This window comes from Sus scrofa, chromosome 1 (genome assembly GCF_054392235.1).
Source record: "Sus scrofa isolate SSC_HxYL_T2T_F1_AM1 chromosome 1, Sscrofa_HxYL_maternal_Yorkshire_Landrace_v2.0, whole genome shotgun sequence".
NCBI classification, from domain to species: Eukaryota; Metazoa; Chordata; class Mammalia; order Artiodactyla; family Suidae; genus Sus; species Sus scrofa.
Genome location: NC_139383.1, coordinates 200,179,689 through 200,202,039, shown reverse-complemented (window position 1 = coordinate 200,202,039; position 22,351 = coordinate 200,179,689). Strand labels below are relative to the sequence as shown.

The 22,351-nt window shown below is 37.3% G+C and overlaps 1 protein-coding gene across 2 annotated transcripts in view; it reads left to right on the top strand.

The window, feature by feature from the left end:
- Window positions 1–18,369, top strand: part of C1H14orf39 (chromosome 1 C14orf39 homolog) — a 259,890-nt gene extending 241,521 nt beyond the window's left edge. For both annotated transcript variants that reach the window (XR_014820192.1, XR_014820159.1), the window contains one exon: window positions 18,224–18,369. The gene's annotated coding sequence lies outside the window, so the exon portion shown is untranslated. The remainder of the gene's footprint in view (window positions 1–18,223) is intronic.
- Window positions 18,370–22,351: the final 3,982 nt, after the last annotated feature.

The window sequence follows — 22,351 nt, the reverse complement described above, 5'->3', positions numbered from 1 at the left end:
AATTCTACAGTGGAGAATTGTGAAATAATTCTTTAGCTTCATATTTCTTTTTTTATTGCAATATCAAATATAAATTTTACTGTCTTGGAGTTCCCTGATGGGGTAGAAGGTTTAGGGATCTGACAATTATCACTGCAGCAGCTTGAGTCACTGCTGTGGCACAGGTTTGATCCCTGGCTGGGAACTTCTTATATGCCATAGATGTGGCCAAAATAATTAATTAATTAATTTTTAAAATTTACCACCTTAACTATTTTTATACAGTTCAGTAGTGTTAAGAATATTCATATTCCTGTGAAACAGGTCTCAAGAACTTTTTCACCTTGCAAATCTAAAACTTTGTACCCATTAAACAGCTCCCTTTTTTCCCCTCTCCCCTAACCCCTAGTAACCACCATTCAGCCTTTTTTTTTTTTTTTTTTTTTTTTTTTTATGGTCAATGATTTTGAGTTATTCAGATATCATATAGAAGTGGAATCATACAGTATTTCTTTCTGTGACTGGCTTATTTCACTTAGCATAATGTCTTCAAGCTACATCTGTATTGTAGCATATGACAGAAATTCCTTCCTTTTTCAAGCTGAATAATATTCCATTGTGTGTATATATCAATTTTGTGTATCTGTTTATCCATTGAACATTTAGGTTGATTCCACCTGTTGACTATTGTGAATGATGCTGCTGTGAACATGGCTGAGTAAATATTTCTTCAAAGCCCTACTTTCATTTCTTTTAGATATATACCCAGAAGTGTGATTTTTTGATCATAGGGTAATTCTATTAATTTTTTTAAGTACTATAGTGGTTGCACTATTTTATATTTCCACCAACATTGTACAAGTGTTCCAATTTCTTCACATTCTTACCCACACATTAATTTTCTGAGTTGTTTTTAATTGTAGCTGTCCAGCAGAGTTCCATGTACTGGTTACCAATCTCAGGGGAGGACTCTAAACACCTATTGCGTCTTGGTATCAGAGGCACAAAAGAAAACAACACGGTAAAGTAATGAATGGAACAACACTTTACTTACATAGAGGAGAGATGGAGTAAGACCAGTTTCAATAGTGGGCTTTCTCCCCCCATGGCCCACTGGGTCTTTCCTGGCAGCCCACATAGGGCAGTTTGCTATATGGACCCCTCTCATGCAGCAGAAAGGACTCTGACCCCTCCCATACGGAGTCTGAAATACTTAGAGCTAGGAGCAAGCCTGAGGGTCTCCTTTGACATATGCAGTTAAGTGAAACAAAAGTACACGCGTTGAGTATGAAACAGGGAAAAATATGCCCACACAGGGTGTTAAGCCCAGCACAGGCTGTGTGGGCTCTTTATCTTCTGGTTAAAAAAATGTTCTGGGCTCAAGGCCCACTTTTATGTAGCTAAGTGAGAGTCAAAAGGCTTCATGCACAGGACTGTTTTGGAATGGTGGCCATCCTGATGGACGTGAGGCAGTATCTCATTGTGGTTTTGGTTTGCATTTCTCTGATGATCTGTGATGTTGAGCATCTTTTCATAAACTTGGTGGCCATTTGTATAGCATTTTTAGAGAATTGTCTGTACAATTCCTTCCTTCCCTCCTCCCTCCCTCCCTTCCCTCCCCTCCCTCTTTCATTCTTTCTTTGTTTCTTTCTTTCTGTTAAAGTGTGGTTGATTGAGGAGTTCCCGTCGTGGCTCAGTGGTTAACGAATCTGATGGAACCATGAGGCTTGCGGGTTTGATCCCTGGCCTTGCTCAGTGGGTCAAGGATCCGGTGTTGCTGTGAGCTGTGGTGTAGGTCACAGGTGTGCCTCAGATTTGGCATTGCTGTGGCTGTGGTGTAGGCCAGAAGCAATAGCTCTGATTCGACCTCTAGCCTGGGAACCTCCATATGCCATGGGTGCGGCCCTTAAAAAAAAAAAAAAAAGATAATTTCTGAATTTTACCTTCTTTATGTCATTTTGTCTGGATCAACCTGTACCAGTAATGGTGGCTTCAGTTCAGAGACAGGTTTATAGAGAAACTACTGAAACTGAAGCATTCTTTGACCTTTTCTGATGTATTCACATACTTATGCTTTTGTGAAATTTTAAGATTGAGGCATTTTCATTGTGATCAGTTAAGGCCACTTTTGTGAGGTGGTTTGGAGTAGCTAGTGGCACTTTTAGGATCCAGATGAGCAACAAGTGAGTTGGGGGCACATTTTCTTTGAGTTTAATGGAATACATTTAGGTAGCTTGCATGTTTTTCTGTGTATGGCATTGTTAGCTGTCAGAATGGTATTGGAATAGCTTTGCCTATGCTCCCATGACCCACTTGTGCCTGATCAGCCAGGAGAGTGACAGAAAAGTTGAAGTCTAGAGTCCATAGCACCAAATGAAGATGTTCTATGGCACGTGACAGGCAGCTGACAAGGATGCTGCCTCCTGGTATTCATACCCTATGTAATTGCTTTCACTTGAGTGTAGGTAGGGCCTAAGGACACCTTCCGCTGAGTAGTGATGCGATGTCACTTCTGTGATTAGATTGCAAAAGAGACTGTGGCTTCTCTTGTGAGCTGGTTCTCTCTTGCTGCTGCACTCTTTTGTCCTCTTGCTTGCGCATGCTTCTTCTTGCATAAAGTCAGCTGCGGTGTCATGAGATGCTCAGAGTAGAAGCACGTATGGAAAGGAACATTTTTAAATAGTAATCTTGTAAAATAGAATTTATCAGATTCTTATGTTTGTAACCACATATGAAACCTCCAAACAACAAAGGCATTTTTTAAAGCTGATCTTGGATGACTTTGATAGGAGTTTTCTAATATTTTCCTACAAAGGTACAAGAGAAATGTATTCTAGCAGCATTTTAGGCAGTTAATTAAAAATTATGGTTTCTAGGTTTTGTGATGTTTGTAAGTACATGCCTATAATTTCTTTTTTACTTATTTTCTCATTTTAAAAAAATCCATTTTCTCACTTGAAAAAAGTTAAAAAACTTGACAGTCTGCCAAGAAATTTTATTACTCAATGTATTATGTTCAAACATGGAATTATCACTTTTTAAAGTGTTTTAAATGTTTTAGAAGATATATTATAAAAATGGTAACTAAGATGCTCAGGAGAAAAATATGACTGAAGAGGCTCCTTTTCTATATACAGAGAGACCTGAGATCTCAGCATTTAATATGCCTGGCACATAGAAGTTTCTCAAATAATATTTGTGAAAGAGAGAGGGAAGGAATGAGTGAATTTTAAAGAGTCTATACAGAACTAAAATCTGTTTTACATTACAGTAGATTCCTCATTATAATTATACTTCATCTAAGACAACACAGCACTCTGAGAAGTAAATTAAAAAAATAATGTTAGGAGTTCCCCTCGTGGCGCAGTGGTTAACGAATCCGACTAGGAACCATGAGGTTGTGGGTTCGATCCCTGGCCTTGCTCAGTGGGCCGACTATCCGGCGTTGCTGTGAGCTGTGATGTAGGTCGCAGACGTGGCTTGGATCCCGCGTTGCTGTGGCTGTGGTGTAGGTCCACGGCTACAGCTCCAATTAGACCCCTAGCCTGGGAACCTCCATATGCAGTGGGAGTGGCCCTAGAAAAGACAAAAAAAAAAAAAAAAAAAAAAAAAAAGAACATTAAATTTAAAAGGTATGATTTTATTCGTTTGAATCTAATGATCAACATGCAGGGTTTTCTATGACTTAAAAGTAATTTTTGAAAAGTTAGTATTGTCTTTTAGCTGTAAAATAGCATCACACAAACACAAGAAAAGCAAGTAGAATTTTTTTTTTTTTTTTTTTTTGCTTTTTAGGGCTGTACCCATGGCATGTGGAAGTTCCCAGGCTGGGGAGCTACAGCCGCCAGCCTACACTGCAGCCACCAGCCTACGCCACAGGCACAGCAACGCGGGATCCAGGCCACGTCTGGGACCTACGCTGCAGCTCATGGCAACGCCAGATCCCTGACCCACTGCTGCCAGGGATCAAACCCACATCCTCATGCGTATTAATCAGATTTGTTTCCTCTGCATCACAACAGGAACTCCCTAGAATTATATCTTTTAAAAATAACTTTCCCAGGATAGAACATGATGGAACATAGTATGAGAAAAAGAATGTATATGTATGTACGACTGGGTCACTGTTGCTGTTTAGCAGAAATTGACACAACACTGTAAATCAAGTATACTTTAATAAAAACAAAATAAAATAAATGCTTAGAAAAGTTTAAAACACTAAAAAAATAAAAATAACTTTCCCAAAGAGACATATTTACCAAGGGCAGTTGAACTTTTGATTTGATTAGATGCCAGCATTTTGTACTAAAGGCTATAGAACAAGTAGGCATATCATTCTGTTGGTAATAAAGCTGCATGAGGCCCCTTAATGCTGCAGATATTCTTTTGAGTTGGTATACCACTTACCTAATCCAATTTGTTCAGTGATAATCATAATTTCCAAGTAATTTTAGAATTAGATTGATTTTTACCAAGATCCTAGTGACTAAAGTTCATTCTATGAGATGAATCAAATTATAAGATATATTCCTTTCTAAAATAAAAACCATTGTAAATATTGTCCCTGTTGATTTCAGTTTTTGTATCTAAATCTTTACCTATTAGACATGGACTCATATTGAATAATAAATTTAACACAAAACAGACACAAAATATGGGAAAAATAGCAAAATAGAAACCTTTATCCAAACATCTACGAATTTCTGAAAAAAACTGCAGAGGATTATTGTAGGAAAATGATTATAATTTAGCATGGTTAGGTTTTTAACAGATATAAAAGGTGTATTAATGTAATTTATTAGTGCATAGCTTTAATTATGCATATTTATGTAAATTAGAAGAACTTACTAACTGAAAGGTAAATTTTAGCACTAAAAACAGACTCTCCATGCTGCAAAAATCAAAGATGATCAGTCACCAAATATCAGTTTATTAATCAACTTTATTTGATGACAACCTTCCCTAATTATATAAGCATGACAAACTATTTTTTTTACCCATTCATAAATATAATTACTTGTTACACTTTAAAAAGTCATCAGACTGAAAAGGAAAAAGTATATAATGTCCATACTTTCAAGGATTATAAACCAGTGGTCAATGAAATCTTTACACAGTCCACTGCGAAGCAAAAAAGTTATTAAAAAGAACAGGAATGAAAATGAGAAAACTAAGTCAAGTTTGAAGTAATCCTTCAAATTCATTTTAAAGAGTTAGATTTTAATAACTTTAAGAAAAATACTTGAATGAATTCTAGGAAGCTAATGGTAGACACCAGCTTCTTTTAAGTATATTAATTTCTTAATTCATTTGCTCACCAACTTATTGTTCAATAAGATACAATATGAAGACCTACTATGTATTGAGCATTGTACTAAATGCTTAAAATATAATGGTGAACCTAGAAGATCTGATCCCTATAATCACAATATACTATAATTTTAAAGAGCATTTTATCATTTGTTTTTGGAGAAAAAAAATCTTAAAACAGTGTCAAATGTGAAAGAAGTCAATTAAAATCGTTGCTTAGCCTTGCTGAAAAACAAAAAGAGAAATAACTTGATCTGTCTAAACCATACTTGAATCAACAAGTACTAACAGAGGAAGCATGGAGGGTGGTCCACAGGAAAATGTATCTGTGCTCCATTGTATTCTTGCTTTAGACTCACTGAAACATCTTGGGCAGCTAAATTAACAATCGGGCTTAGGTTTTCTCACCTTTAAAATGGGTTTGTCTGTGAAGACTTTAAGATATGTGAGATCATATAGGAGTGGGAAGCCACCTACTTCGCATTATTATTGTATATTAGTTTGTCATTGATAGTTGACAAGAAAGATAAGGAAACAATGAAATAAAGTCAAGCTCAATGTGTCATGTAGGTTCAGGACCTCTTTGTAAGAGACTGGGACTTTTAGGTTGCTCTCAGAATATCAGGAATAAAAGTTTTCTAGCTGCCCCATTGTGTTTGGCGGTGATGGGAGTGCTGGTCTGGGCCCACTTGCCCCAACAATGGAATCACATCTTTATTATCACACATGCACAGATTTGCAGACAGCCGTATTTCATAGATATGTATTAAAATGAGTCCAAAGCAAAGAATTAACACCTGCATAAAGGATGCAAACCAGGCCATCACATTAAAGCATATAAATTAATCAAATGAAAATGTAGTAAATGACATCCTAATGGTCCTCATTCTGGCTTCCTAATTCTCTGTGCACAAGATGCTTTTAGGCATCACTGAAGTAGAGCCATCACCACCTTCAACTAGCCCCAGTTAGTCTAATTACAGCCTAATGCTCTCCAAATATGTGTGGCATAAAAGCCTGCATAACCTGCCTTTCCTTAATTTTCATAGGTCAGATTGAACACTTTTAAAAATATGAACTATAGAGTAACCTTATAGTGCACACAAAGTATACATTCTTAAGGAAAATGTGCATTTAAACTGTGTTTGGTATAGTAACCTATCTCTGTACATGGAGAGTTTGTGAAACTAGAGGAGTTTGAAGATTAATGAGAAAATGTGATTAAAAGTAAAAGGTGTTATTAATTTCCATGTCTTAACATTTTTATTCACCATGGACATGCAGTTTTGTCTTATTAAGATGTGGAAAAAATTAGAGAGTCGTTTCATTATATTATCAGTATTGTAATAACAGTAGCTAATAAGCACTAATTGCTTTACATGGGTTAATTCATTTAATCTTATAACAACTCTAATCAGAAGATACTATTATTATCAGTATTTTAGAGATGAGGGAACCAAAGCGTAAGAGATTGAGTAAGTTATCTCAGGCAACAGAACATGTGAATGGTAGACCTGGGTTTTGAACTCAGGCAGTCTGTCTCCAGGTCAGATTTTTTTAACTACTATACCAGACTAACTATATGGGTGTAGAAATACAAACCACAGCCTATTGTATCAGTAAGGTCCTTAGACTGTATTTTAGTTTGCAAAATGTTCATGAGGGTCAGAGAATCAGGGGTGGGCCATCCAGTCAGGAATGTCATTGAATATCATGCCACAGACTTGGTTCCTTAAAGCCACCTTGTTCTCTTTCTGGGCCAAACATCAGCCAAGCTGAATTCTGGATGCTGCTGCTAGAATCTACCATGGCACCCTGCAGACACTGGATGTAGCAACCACCACACTAGAACTGATTTATGCCAAGTCTCTACTTCTTTGCATCCCTAGCCTACACACACGCAGAATACATCCTGAAAAGACATTAGAGGCGACACGTTTGTTTCAGGTGAAACAATCATGTAAACCTTTGAGAAAGAAAGCAATTTTTGATGGTTGATTATGTATCACCACTGAGAGGAATTTAGAGTCATCAAGAACACCTCTATTAATTAGGCACAATCAAGCTGTAGAGATAATGGAAAACTGTTTTTTCAAGGATGTATTTTCCATTCAGGTTAGCAAAAAATATCTCTGAAAATCCTCAGAGGAAGTGAGTAATCACAGTCAATATCTCCTGAGTCTTATCTTCCTTGCACTATGTTTCCCCTCATATGACGCTAATAGAGAAAAAATACTTGGTTGTTTGAGTGTAAAGACTACGTAATGATAAATTGGTTGCCCAAAGTGGAGTAAAAAAGAAACAAATGGATGTGTGGCATTAACAAAGTTAATTATAGATGCAGATTAAAAGGCAAGATTAAGTAGTGGAAGAAAAGCAGAGAGTCACCTTCGGCCCAGACCCGCCAAGCAGCTACGGTCAGTCACCTAGCAACAAGTTTCCTATCCCTGCTGTGCTCTTTAATTCAGCAAATCTGCTCAGGATGGCAGGCTGTTCTCCTGACAAAACGCATTATGTAGGAGACGGAGGGATACAAAAATCCACTGTACACAGCACTCTGCTCCCTATTGACCACTGATCCTTTCTCTCAATCCACAAAAGAGGCTCACATAATGCCCTGAAAGGAGAAGAGTCTCCACAGAGAAAACATTTGCTTGTAATTGAGATTGACTACATAATGAAAATGATGTTCTTTTTAAAATTCTGCTTGTTGAGGCCACACTTTTTGTCTCCTGGCACTCAAAACATCCCTGCTGGGAAAAGGGGCAAACATTGTAAAAACTCAAAACTGTGATTTTTTTCTTTGCATTGAAATCACCCTTTCTATAACAAAATGGCCAGGTCGCTCTCCTTGGAACTTAAACAAGTGATAAGAAGGTAAACAGGAAAACTTCTATTCAGAGTTTTTGTCACAAATGCTTGCTTTGCAAGACACAGAGGCTATGCATACTTATTCATTTGCACAACTATACAAAAGTGGTAGAATTTTGATTTCTTGATTGTGCCCTCTGTGAAGAGACTAAAAATTGTTGGTCCAAACTCAGTTACCATTTCAAACATGTAGGTCGAAACACTCATTAAAATCTTAGTAAACGGAATGAATGGGTGGGTTGTGTGTGCTATACATCTGGGCTGAAAAATGGAAGATTATATAAAACACAGAACAGATCCCCCAAAACGTGTTTATTATTATCAGGCATGATTAAAGTCAAGTCAGCGTACAGTGTAGCAATTGTCTAGTAGCTGGTTGTCATAGGAAAGCAGTACTATACTATCTATAACCATGAGCTTCTGCCTGCCCTTTCTACCCCCACCCCCATTCTCTCTTTCCAGTCAGCATACAGTTTTGTCTAGACAAGGCACAAGAGGGAGAATCTAGTATCCCTAACAGAATGAAAGATGAACTAGTTCTAAATAATAATTTTATATCTCTGCTAGGTGGCACATCTCCATGTTTGCCACATTGCTGATGGCACCCAGTACAAGGTCCAGCACTTGGCAGTCCAGGCACGGCATTTCCTGCTTGGACCTTACCTAATTTTTTAAAAGGTGTATCAGAACTCAGGAGGTGAAAAGGTCATGAAAGGTGACAAAATTGAAATACTCAGTGATATAAGGACAGGAGCTACATTAATAGTAGTCCCTTCCATAAGCAAAGTTGTAACCTTTCCCTGAGAGAGTTTTTGGTATATTCTGTGGTATAATTGGCCCAGACTTTTTAATAGCCCTTTCACCATTATATCTCAGCTGAGAGGCTTACGAAATTAGACACTTTCCCATTGGTACCATATTCCATTGGCATTTGTTTCAGTAGAAATAAGTGGTTTTGAATATCTACTCACTCACTGAAACCAGGACTAGTTTCTTGAACAGAGAGAGTTCATTTTTACCCTTAAAAAAAAAATTAAAGTATAATTGATTTACAGAGTTTCTCCAGTTTGTGTTGTACAGCAAAGTGACCCAATCACACACAGTTGCCTGTGCTATACAGTAGGACCCCATTCCAAATGTTAACAGTTTGTATCTACCAACGCCAGACTCACCATCCATCCCACTCTCTCTCCCCTCTCCCTGGGAACCATAAGTCTGCTCTCAGTGTCCATGATCTGTTTCTGTTTTGTAGATAGGATCACTTGAGCCATATTTTAGATTCCACATACAAGTGATATCATATGTTATTTGTCTTTCTAACTTACTTCACCTAGTATGAGAGCCTCTAGTTCTATCCATGTTGCTGCAAATGGCATTATTGTGTTCTTTTTTGTGGCTGAGTCATATTCCATTGTGTATATGTACTACATCTCCTTAAGCCATTCATCTGTCGATGGATATTTAGGTTGTTTCCATATCTTAGCTATTGTGAATAGTGCTGCAGTGAACATAGGGGTGATTGTATCTTTTTGAATGAATGTTTTGTCCAGATATATGTCCAGGAGTGGGACTGCTGGATCATATGGTAGTTCAACATTGAGTTTTCTGAGGTTATCTCCATACTGTTTTCCATAGTGGTTGTACCAACTTAGATTTCCACCAACAGTGTAGGAGGGTTCTCTTTTCTCCACATCTTGTCTAGGAATTGTTGTTTTTAAACTTGTTAAGATAGCACTTTTGACCAGTGTGAGGTGGTATCTCATTGTAGTTTTGATTTGCATTTCTCTAATTATTAGTCATGTGCATTTTTTTCATGTGCCTGTTGGCCATGCATATGTCTTCTTTGGAGAAATGTCTATTTAGGTCTTCTGCCCATTTTTTAACTGGGTTTTTTTGTTGTTGCTGAGTTGTATGAGTTGTTTATATATATTTTGGAGATTAGCCTTTGTTGCATTGTATGCAAAGATTTTCTTCCAGTCTGTGGGTTGTCTTTTTTTTTTTTTTTTTTTTAATGGTTCGTTGCCATGAGCAGTGACTAAACTAATGCTTATGGGTTTAACAAACTTCAGCATTCCTGCCTTCTTTTACCCAAAGCATATCCTTTCAAAAGTTTTATAATGGGTATATCTCATAGTAGCTTTCTTCTTTACTAGGCAGAATCTATTGGGAAAACAGGGTCACTATTGTCTATCAGTTCCCCACAAAAGGTGAATTTAAACTCGTAGATGAAAATGGGCCCTATCAAGTCCACATGATGAGTCACAGAAAATTTATGAAATAGAATTATATCAGGATCTGTGGAAATAAAAGAGTTAGGAAGTCTTACTCCAATAATTTTTTTTCCAGAGAGTATGCTTAATAACTTTGCACATACTGCCTTCTCACATTTATGTCTAATCAGTTAAACCACATTATCCACCCTCTTAGCTTTCTCATAGAAGATTATCTGACATTTAGCATTCACCAGTTTTTCTGAAAAGGTTAATAGTTCACCAGCCAAAGTTAGAACCAAATAGAATTGATCATTCCTAAAACTCTTGGTTGAGATGTGAGGGCTTTGTGTTGACAGCCTAGGGGTGGTAATGAGTCTCTAGTACATTCTGAAGGCTTGTTTCTTTTGCCCTGTGAATGGAGAGAGTAAAATTATAGTCTCTAGGTGTTTTCCACGGTTCTTTCACATGTAGGCTCCCCGACACCAATTAAAGAGATTATGTCATCAAGTGAAAGGAAAGCTATAACTTGTATGTTAATGCTGTGATTACTTGAGACAGGGTCACAGGACCCAATAGCATAGCAGCTGACCTTCAAAAAATTAAATTTGAGCTCAATTCCTAATTAACCTTTTTCAATACAGGAGAGTATGATTTCAAACCATTGGCTTCCCAAAATATTCACTTTTCCTTGTACTATAAGTGTGTTACCAAAATTAATTAGCAATTGTCAAAAGATTTTTTTTCCCTTAATGAGGTTATCTTTGAGGATGAATTTTTATTTCCACTCAAAATATTTTTTCTCAGTGGACAAGACTGCAGAGAAACATACTTAAATATCTAAGAAATGTAGAGTTAAAATAAGTTCATATTGGTGTACAGAAATGTCAAGTAGGTATTATACTTTGCCACTGAATAACCAACAATGTGAGATTATTAATCATGTGGACACACTGAAATATATGTAAATTTTAAAACATTATGTTGGAAGCCAAAAATTTCATCACTTTGAATTAATGCTCTCTGTAATTCTAAAACTTTGTTCTGCTATGTAATGTGTATTTTATTTCAGAAATTGCTCTCTGATAAAAGTGTTCTAATTACATTAGCTCTTATTTAGTCTGACCTGAAATGAATGGCTGATGGACTTTACATTTCTTATCATCTCTGATATCCTCTATCTGAACAAAAGAGAAAACAACTTTTAAAGTAGTATTTACTGTATATAATGGTTGAAAGTTTTGGTCTCAATATTCATGGTTTGCATGGAGATTATAAGGATTCTCTGAATAAAGGATTTTTACATTGTTTAGTAATTACTCCCTTCTGACCTCCGTATTAAATAGACATTTATCAAACTTAAGATCAGAATTAGCATTTTTATGCCATAGATTTAGAAAATACTTTAAATGCGACGCCAATGTAGGTTCTACTACTCATTCCTTTGACTGCTTTGAATCCAAATTTTAGATAATATAGCCCAAAATGTTGTTTCATTAATCAATTATTCAGAACCTATCCTAGCAACATCTGCATTTTTCTGTTTTACATGTTCCCTAGTTTTGCAATAGCAACACTTTTTTTTTTCTAGGCTCTGTCCAAGGCATGTGTAAGTTCCTGGGCCAAGGATCAAACCGGTACCACAGTAGCAGCCCAAGTCACAACAGTGACAATATCAGATCCTTAACCCACTAAACCACCAGGGAACTCCCACAATAGCAGCACTTTATATTCTGTTAGTATTGGGCAATGCTGCACAAAATCCTGAAGTATTTTAATGGAAAGAATTCATAATTATTTACCCTTCTGAGTAAAACACCCCAATATTCGGGTCCAAAGTGTATCATGGAAGAAATAGAGCTGTTTAAAAGAGCCTGAAAAATGCCCTGAAATATACTGGCAAATATGAATTTTTCATATACTCTTTGCCTTGTGAACAATGTACAGAGGAATACACTGCTGTTTTGTTTATCAGCTGTATTTTTCTTGGAGCATTCATACATAGCAGGATTGAAAGGAAGAGCAAGGACCACTAATGAGACACAATTAATGTCTTGCATAGGTTTCACTCCAATCAGAAAAATGACACCAAGGACATAGTAGTGAGCACAATAGAAAACAGTTGGAGCACAGCTTGAAAAGTTGACCTGATATATAAGTATGCAATTGGCATTGATCCTTAGGCTTTCAGGATGTAGTGGGGGAAAAAAGTCTTTCAGCTTTCTTAACACAGTCTATAAAAGAAACACATAATGTTGGAAAAGAAATGGAAAGTGCCTATTTTTTTTTTTTTTGTCTTTTTGCCATTTCTTGGGCCGCTCCCACGGCATATGGAGGTTCCCAGGCTAGGGGTCTAATTGGAGCTGTAGTCACTATTCTACACCAGAGCCACAGCAACGCGGGATCCGAGCCACGTCTGCAACATACACCATAGCTCATGGCAACACCGGATCTTTAACCCACTGAGCAAGGCCAGGGATCCAACCCACAACCTCATGGTTCCTAGTCGAATTCGTTAACCACTGAGCCATGATGGGAACTCCGAAAGTGCACATTTTTAAGGCCAGATTTATGTAGGCTTAACATTGCTCCAAAATAAAAAAATAATCCTGGATAGGACAGTTCAGGTTCCTTGTAAAATGTGCGTATGTGCACGTGTGTGTGTGTGTGTGTGTGTGTGTGCATGTATGCATGTTTATGTATGTCAGTAGGGGACCTAGGCACAGAAGTTTAGCTATGAAATGAAATTTTCAGTTTCACAGAAAGCCAAAATGACTTCTGAAATCACCATCAACACACTTGTTCCATTCCTGGTGGATTCTTTTGTACTGCTTGATTCCCTTGAATTCATTTAAAAAGGAACAGTGTTATGACAGGATTTGAGATACGCTAAATTAGCCCCATTCTTTGCTTGGTGACTGGGGTGACTTAGAGGGAGAGAGCAAGTAAACAGCTAAAGCCATTAACTTTTACCTTTTTTTTGGTCAGCTGAAATACATACCAACTTATAAAAGTTATCATGTAATTCTAGAAGGATCAGTTATTAATGCATTTCATTAAGTCTTAGCAATTAAATGCATTAAAATATATGTAATATAAATAAAAGTGTTACTGGATTTTAGTCCTTAGCTAGTATGTCCTTCTTGTACACAAAGGAGATGAAATTCAGGGATTCCAGAGTTCTTTTCCCAGCTCTCACTGAACTCTCTCCACTCTCCAAAGTGCCCTGGAATTGGGAGGAAGGCATTGCTCTCAAGTTTCCAAAGAGAATGCTTTGTTTAAAATATCCAGAAACAACCACCACCCTCAATAACTATGCAGGCCAGCTCTAGAATGCCACTCCCCATAAACATACATTTCCACCTTTTCCCATAGCCACTCTACTTTCTTGATCCCCCTAACAGTTGCTCACCTATTTAACACAGAAGTTTCACTGAATTATTCTCCATCTTATTTAACTTGCAAATATTTGAACACCTCCTTCTCCAGTCCCTCTTCAACTTCTAGTTAGCTTGATGCCTTTGAACAAAGCCCTTAACCATTCTTGGCCTCAGTTTTCTTTTTTTCTTTCATCCTTAAAGTATTTAAAGTCCTTAGTGATTCTCTATGAAGTCTCTTGTAATTGTCTTTTTGAAATGTTTTTGAAAAAAAGATAAAGCACTTTTAAATAGATTTTAACATGTATATTTTCAAGGTGCATTTTCTTTCATCAATTCACTTATGGATACCTATGTACATATGGCAAATCTTATATCAAAAAATTAAACAGCAGATAAAGTATCTTGAAGTTTCTACGTTACAAGTGATAAGAAGTAGGTGGTGTGACTTAGTTCCTATCATTTATAACCTAGTTGCTTTCATTTAGTTAAAACATATTTGAGGTCTCAAAATTCCAAGACAATATGAGGAGTTGGTTAATCCAGAGAAATTCTCACTGTAATGAGATTGATACTTATACAAAGGCATGCAAAAACCTACACATGTAGGTGAAGACAAATACATTATGTGTGGAAATGAGAATGCATATGGATACAATACTTACATATGATCATTTTAAGTAAAAATTGCTGGAAACTTTTAGATGGAAATCCCTCTGAATCATTATTGGTGCTTGCCAAGAATGTGTGAAAACTTATGAAGAAAGTATTTAACAAAGAAGTTTGGGGACCTCGAGGTTCACAAATCCATTAAGTCATAGATAGCACTATAAAGCAAGATGAGGTGAAGAAGATGGCTCCAGTGAGGAGAAGGGCTTCTTCTGTTCACCTCACTGTGGAATAGCTCAGGATGCAGTCAGAAGTGTCATGTAATTCCAGCAGTTCCCATAGGGTAGCCTCCCAGAGCGCTAAGCTGGGAGGAGCTGGGAAACCAGATCTCAGCAGTGAACGCTTAATGAAGACATTCCTGGACCTAAACAGAACTGTACTTGTCTTACAAAGATTTCCTTGCAGAGAAAGCAAACTCAAAAGGGTATTAAGTCTGCATTTGTTTCTGACTTAGTAGCACAGTGAGAGGAAAATAGAGAATTGGAGTTTTTAAAAAACGGCTTTGCCATTGTGTTCGACTGTTAAGAAAAACAAACAAGCCAGCATGCATTAGAGTCAGCTTGACAGTGGACTCAAGTATTTACATTAAATATTATTGTTGACGATATTTTAATTAAATCTTGAATGCTAAATTTATTTGAGCTAATACTGATTTTTTTCAGCCATTAGTTTTTTAAATTTAATTTTTTCTTTTATATAATTTTTTTTTCATTATAGCTGGTTTACAGTGTTCTATCAATTTTCTACTGTACAGCATGGTGACCCAGTTACACATACATGTATAGATTCTTTTTTTTCAGATTATCATGCTCCATCATAAGTGACTAGATATAGTTGCCAGTGCTGCACAGCAGGATCTTATTGCTTATCCATTCCAAAGGCAATAGTCTACATCTATTAACCCTAAATTCCCAATAGCCATTAGTTTTCAAATAACAAACATCACTGAAATAAATTTGGGAACAGTGTTTACTCTGCCATCTGCTGGTCATTTTTAAATACTGCTGCTTTCAAGAACTTGATGCAAGATCAGTGCCCCTCGCCTCTGGTGTGTGTGAAAGCGCCATGCCACGGGAGAATTCACCTGGCCTGGGTGGTGGTGGAAATAGCATTGAATCTGGCATCAGAAAACCTGGGGCAAAAATCCCAGTTTATCATTTGTTCTATGGCCAGCTGCCTAAGGCACCCTCCATACCTAGAGAGGCTCTCCTTCCTTCTCTGTGGACCCAACCCCTGATTTCCTTCTTCCTAGGATAGGTGTTATGAGACCTACCTTACATACCTCAACTAAGAAAATGCTTTTAAAACCGTAAGGCATTATACAAGTAAATATATTGTTCAGAACTAGGGGTTAAGTTAACATCATAGCACATGTAATCTGTATTTCATGTAGGCATTGACACAAAGCTTTTAAAGTGTAAAATCTAACTGGGGTCACTTTAAGTCATTAAAGAAAATGGAAAAATATAAATGCATATTCATTTTTGCATGTGTACTGACCCAGTTCCAACTTTTGCATGTGTACAGTTCCCAGTTCCAGCAGATCCCAAACCTGTATTATCTCCCCATCTTCCCAAAATATCTGTTCCAATTAAAATGCTGCAAGGTTCCAAAATTTGTGCTTTGAACAGAGAAAGTACCAATGATCATAAAAACAATTACTTTCATGATCTTTTCTACTTATGCTGAGTAGTATTCAAAGTTAGCCTTAATGGAGCTCGGGGGAAAAAACAGAAATACACAAAAGCATAAAGGCCAGAATTGAATTGATTAAAATTGCCACGTTGAACTCTTTTTTTTTTTTCTAACAATTTCTTGATCTCCTAACTATGAACTATTATTCTGTTTTTAAAACCCCCAATAAAATTTTCACCATTTATCCTTGTGAGGTACTCTTGTTGAGATTTAATATAAATTTGCAGGTATTCACAAAAGGCAGGTCAAGCAAAATCACATCCTCCCCAATTGCTTTATTTCTTCACATAAATATCCCTTAAAATAGGCTTTTTCATGCTTCTGAGCAGCCCTGCAATCACTCTCACAAAACAAACATAGAATTCTAAACCTAAGCAAGCGACTAAGTCTGCTTGGGGTAGACAATGTCTTTCTTGTCACTTGCTTTTGCTTTTTTTTTTTTTTTAGAAGAGGAAGGTTTTTTTTTTCCTCCCCTCCTATTTGTAGACCACCCATGAACCTTTTTATTTTTCTCTTTTAATCTGAGAAAGAGGAGAAAAAGAGACATGTTGCCCTTAGCAGTTCTTGGGCTTTTCTCCCAATAGTGTAAGTTAATTATTTTAACCTACTGATGAGGGGTGGCCAGGGCGGTCCTCGTGGGTGGGAGGGGGAAGCAGGTGTTTCAAACACCTGCATTTCTAGGCCTAATTGCTCTGAAATCTTGTAGGCTCTCAACTGCATTCTGCTTTCTTTACAGAGGCTCAGGGGAGGGGTTCACTTGTGGAGTTCTTAACTGTAGCATAAATATGCAATCACTTTGAACAAATTATTTTCTTTAAAATGAACTCCAGGTAAATTTAATTAGGAACAAGGTGATTGACAGGTATTACTCTGAATGCCAGGATTAAAAGTCCTACCATTGTTTAAAATAAAAAAAGGCAGTGTCAGTAGTCAGCCATGTTTAGTTGTTTTCGTCTCACACCAGAGTTCAGGTAAAGAAAGCCTATGTCAGTGATTCTGGAATTCTTCATACTGTGTGACATATCTACCAGAATACTAAAAAGTGATTTTTTTTTTCAGTAGAGCATATGAAAAAATATGCTTTTAAAAGATACTGAGATAACCTGTGTACCAAAATGACTCTTTAATACAGTGTTTTATTTTCAGCTTAAATGTTTTCATAAATATAGCTTGTAATAATTGGGTGATTACCTTGTGCCTTGTATATATTGTCTTTAATCCTCCCACCAACCCTGTGAGATACCTCCTATTGTGAGCCTCATTTTACAGGTGCAGAAGCTGCACCTAAGGAAACTAATTAACTTACCCAAGGCCAGTGGTTAGTAGGGATTCCTACTCAGGCAGCAAGATCCAGAGTTTGTAATTTCCATTTATCTCATTTCATTCGCTAGAAGTCAGTCTTCCTACACTGAACAGTTGGTTCTCCAGGAACTCTACCTGTTGATTTCTGAGGTCAACAGGAAAAGTAATTTAGGGATTGGAACTTCTGTGCTGAGTAAAAAGCTCCAAGAGTTCTGTTTTCTATTCCTGAGTTGTGAGAACAGTCCTGGGTCACACACAATATTATTTAGTAAGTGGTATGAGAAGATTCTATGAGAAGCACAGGACTCCAGGGTATACCAGGCTTGGAGCCAGGAAAATTTTTTTTTTTCCTCTTGTTTTAGGGCTGCATCCATGGCATATGGATATTCCCAGGCCAGGGGTCAAATCAGAGCTGCAGCTGCTGGTTTACACCACAGTCACAGTAATGTGGGATATGAGCCATGTCTGTGACCTACACCACAGCTCATGGCAACACTGGATCCTTAACCCACTGAGTGAGATCAGGGCTTGAACCTGCATCTTCATGGATCCTAGTCAGATTCGTTTCCACTGTGCCATGATGGGAACTCTGAAGCAGGAAATATTGATTGCAGTTCTGACTTGGACAACCAATTATTTTGGAACTAATGCCCCTGCTCAATGAATAAATAGTCTGTGGTCCGGAGAAATTAAGGGAGATTTGGTCAAAGTTTCACAGTAGGGTGAGAGTCAGGATCAAGATTATAATCCAGAAATACTGCTGCACACTCAGTGCTTTTTTACCCCCAGTAACCAGTTTTTCTTCCTTAGGTGAGGATAATTAGACCAACAGTTTAATGACCTTGCCATATAACTGACTTCTCGTCGTGCATTGGTGAAAAGGGCAATGGAATGGAAATACAATCTGTTACTGACTTAATGGTTCTTATCAGGCAGCAGCTGACACATGCTCACTTGACACACAAAATCAGGTATTAACCCTGGCTGACTCTGGCAAGTAAACACTCTGGCCTCAGACAAGGGAACCTTAGTTCTTGCTTCTGCTTTCCCTTCCGCCTCCCTGTTTTCACCTGTATTTTGAGGGTGTGGAGATGTAGAAATAGGAAAAGGAAAACTGGAAATTCTTGGAACTTCCCTCTGCTTCCTGATGGATCCCCCACAGCCTTCCATTATGCCTGGCTCTACCACCATTTCCCTCTTTAAAGCCTGTTCCCAGTCTCCTCTATGACAATGAAGTCACCTTGGAATAGAGGTCAATAAGCCATTGTAGAATAATGAAGAGGGAGAGATGCACAGTTGCAGCATGAATAATGTGTCCAAGATTATATTACAGGAGGTTATATTACAGATTAAATGGAAAATTTCAGTGAAGGCCCTATGTTGCAAAGAAAGCAAAACATGTGATTGGTTGTATCTCAGGTGAGGGTCAGGTACGTAGAAGATTGGTGCATCATAAAATTTGAGCATAGAAAGAGCTCATCCCAGGAGCTCCTGGATTAGTCTTGGAAGGTATATCTAGGTGTTTTGAGTTCCTTAGATCAATAGCTCTTATCACAATATGAGCTGTCATCTAATTACCTTTTCCACTTATATTCTATATAGTACTGAGTACTAGATAGCAGTGCTTCTCCAACTTTAGATGTAAACACAAGCTATTGGGGATCTTGTTAAAGATTCTGATGTAGAATGTTTCAAGTGGGCCCGAGAGTCTGCATTTCTAACCAGTTCTTGGGTGATTTGATGTTGTTGGTCTGTAGATCCTACTTTGAGTAGCAAAGTAATAGAGTAAATTCAGCTGGTTTAAGAAGGCAATTCTGTTCCTTTTTACATTTTTTAATTAAAGTATAGTTGATTTATAATGTGCCGATTTCTGCTGTACAGCAGTGTGATCCAGTCATATGTGTATCTGTTCCATTTTTAATGAATAAATTTATAGTCTTAGGGAAGGATTTTTTAAAATAATATTTACACTTTTCTATACCAGTGAGTTCTGCTTACATTGTGTGGCTTGACTTGTATTTTTCAGATATTTGAACTAGTTGAAAGAATGTGAACTGCAAAATTGGTAAGTCTAACTCTCATACTTAGGAATTCTTTATTTTGATGTGTAAGTCTGCATTTTAGATATTATAAGTGTTTAAGAGAATCACATATGCTGAATTTATAACTGTAGTTTGAAACATGGAAGGAAATTTGAATAACTATGTAAATGGCATAGAACTTTAGGGGAATTTGATCTTTTAAATTTAAGATAATTAAATATTAAAGACTAAGATAAAGGAAGAAACATTCCTAAATAATTCATAGATCAAACAAAAATTATAATGAAAATGGAAAAATATTGGGAATGGAATTACAACAAAATAGTTTTTAAATCCTTACGTTAGAAAAAAGGAAAGGCTTAACATTAGAAGTTAGAAAAAGAATAACAGGATAAATTGAGAAAGAAGAAGAAAATAATAATTAAGATAAGAGCATAAATTGATGAAATAGAAAAGAGTATAAACAAAATCCCAAACTGGCTATTTGAAAAGATGTGCATTATAAATTTCTAAAAAAGATTGATCAAGTAAAAGATAGAGGATACATATAAGCAAAATCAGCACAACTACAGATGCTGCAGAGATTTTTTTAAATTATGAGGATATTATGAACTGTTGCAAATACAGTTGAAAACTTGGGGGAAATGGACAAATTCTTTAAAAAGTATATAAATCATAAAACTGACTCGAGAAAAAAATAGAAAACCCGAATGGCTCTAAAAGCATTTAAGAAACAAACTATAGTAGTTAAAAAATTCCACAGACATTAAACCAGACTCCCTCACTTTTAACAGTTTACCAAACATGGATGGAGTATAGGAAAAAAAAAAAAGAGAAAGAGAGCGAGAGAACACTCCCAGATATACATCTGAGTGGAAATTCCAGGTGGATTAGAGACTTCAATGTGAAAGGCAAAGCTATAAATCTTTTAGAAGATGAACATCTTTATGGCATGAGGAACTATGTTTTAAACAAGATGTTTCACAAACTGTGGAAGAAAACACAGGCAGAAAAAAAAGTCAGAATACCGTAAGAAGAAAAAAAAATTCTTTTTTCTTTCTAAGGGCACACCCACGGCACATGAAAGTTCCCAGGCTAGGGGTCCAATCAGAGTTGCAGCTGCCGGCCTACACCACAGCCACAGCAACACCAGATCTGAGCTGTATATTCGACCTACACCACAGCTCACAGCACTGCCGGATCCTTAACCCACTGAGCAAAGCCAGGGATCAAACCCCATCCTCATGGATACTAGTCAGATTCTTAACCTGCTGAGACACAACAGGAACTCCATAAAAATACCATAAGGAGAAAATTTGAGCTAACATTTCACACTACCCAAGTTGACAAAAATTTCAAAGTATGAGCAAACCAAATGTTTGCAAGAATGTGGAGGAATGGAAACTTATATACACTGCTAGTGGGAGTGTAGATTGTTATAACCACTTGAGAGAACAATTTGGCCTTATCTTAAAAAATAGAAGACGTGCATGCCATGTAACCCGGCCATTCAATATATGCACATCAGGACACATGTACAAGAATATTCATAGCAGCAAAATTAATAATAGTAAAAAACCTAAAAATAACCCAAATGTTGATCCATGTGAAAAGAATAAACTGTGATACTAGTTATACAACAGAATATTAGACAATATTGAATGAACTGAAGCAATGCATAACAACATAGATGAATGTTTGCAACACAGTGTCACAGAAGAATATAAAAGCAGCTGGAAGCTTTATGCACATTCCTGTGTGTGGCAGTCTTCATAGCATTCTATAATGCATAAGGCTCATTTAGTCTATTTTAGTCTCATATCCTTCCCCAAAGCACATTCAGTTATCGAATCTGCTGGGCACTGCCTTCTTCGTAGTTCTGCATATGCACCATGATCCGTCCTCCTGCCTTGGCTTCACTTAGATTATCACAGCTCCTAAAGCAGATGCTCCTCTTCTGATTCACCAAACCAGCCCAACCCCTGCCAGAGCATTAGTGACTGCTCCACATCTCTCCTGGAACTTCCACTGAATTTATTGCCAGGACCACGGTGAATCATTCTCTGGGTAAATTGAGTCTAACAGGTACGTAGTGAGTTCCCATGATGTAGGTGAGCCTGTGGGAGGTGCTCCAAGGGCACAGAGATGAGCTTAAAATAATAGTCCCCAGTCTCCAGTTCTAAAGAGGAAGATATCAAAACCAGGTGGGGAATTAGGCGAAGCTTTGTGGCTGAGGCTGCTCTTGAAAAGTCATAGAGCACCTGGTGGTGAAGTTGTTTGGGCGCTGAATTCACAGACCTGTCTTCCAGTCCTGGCAGCATCCCACACACCAGATTCGCCATCTGTAAGGTTCAGTAGTATTACCCACTTCCTGGGCAGTGGTAGGGACTAGCACCCCCACTGTGCTAAAGGCAATGATTGGTACATAGTAAGCATAGGTTTCCCTCTGTGCTATTAGTAATGAAGATGGCTAGGATTTCAGTGTGTGGAGATGGTGTTGGCAGGGAAATTTCCCTCCCTTGGAAAGTCTAGTTTGCTGGAGCACAGAGTTGAGGCAAGATGAGGTCTGGCTGAATTTGCTCTGGAGAAAGAGGCTGCATCTGAAAAGTGGGTGCTTAATCATGTGGGAAAGGATACTGGGCAAGGTGCCCAAGAGGACCATGCTTAGCTCTAAGAAGGCCCTGTGGAGAGAGAGTAGAAGCAAGGAAATTGATTAAAACCCCTGAAAATTGTACTCTTTTGGCTGTAGTACAAAAATAATAAAGCCATCAGTCATTGAAAAGTGTAATAATATTAAGTTTATATTTTGTTTCTATGAAAACATAAAAAAATAAAAATTGACATAGACTTACACTCTGTAGCTTTAACTGCAACTTCATTAGTAGACAAAATTTCT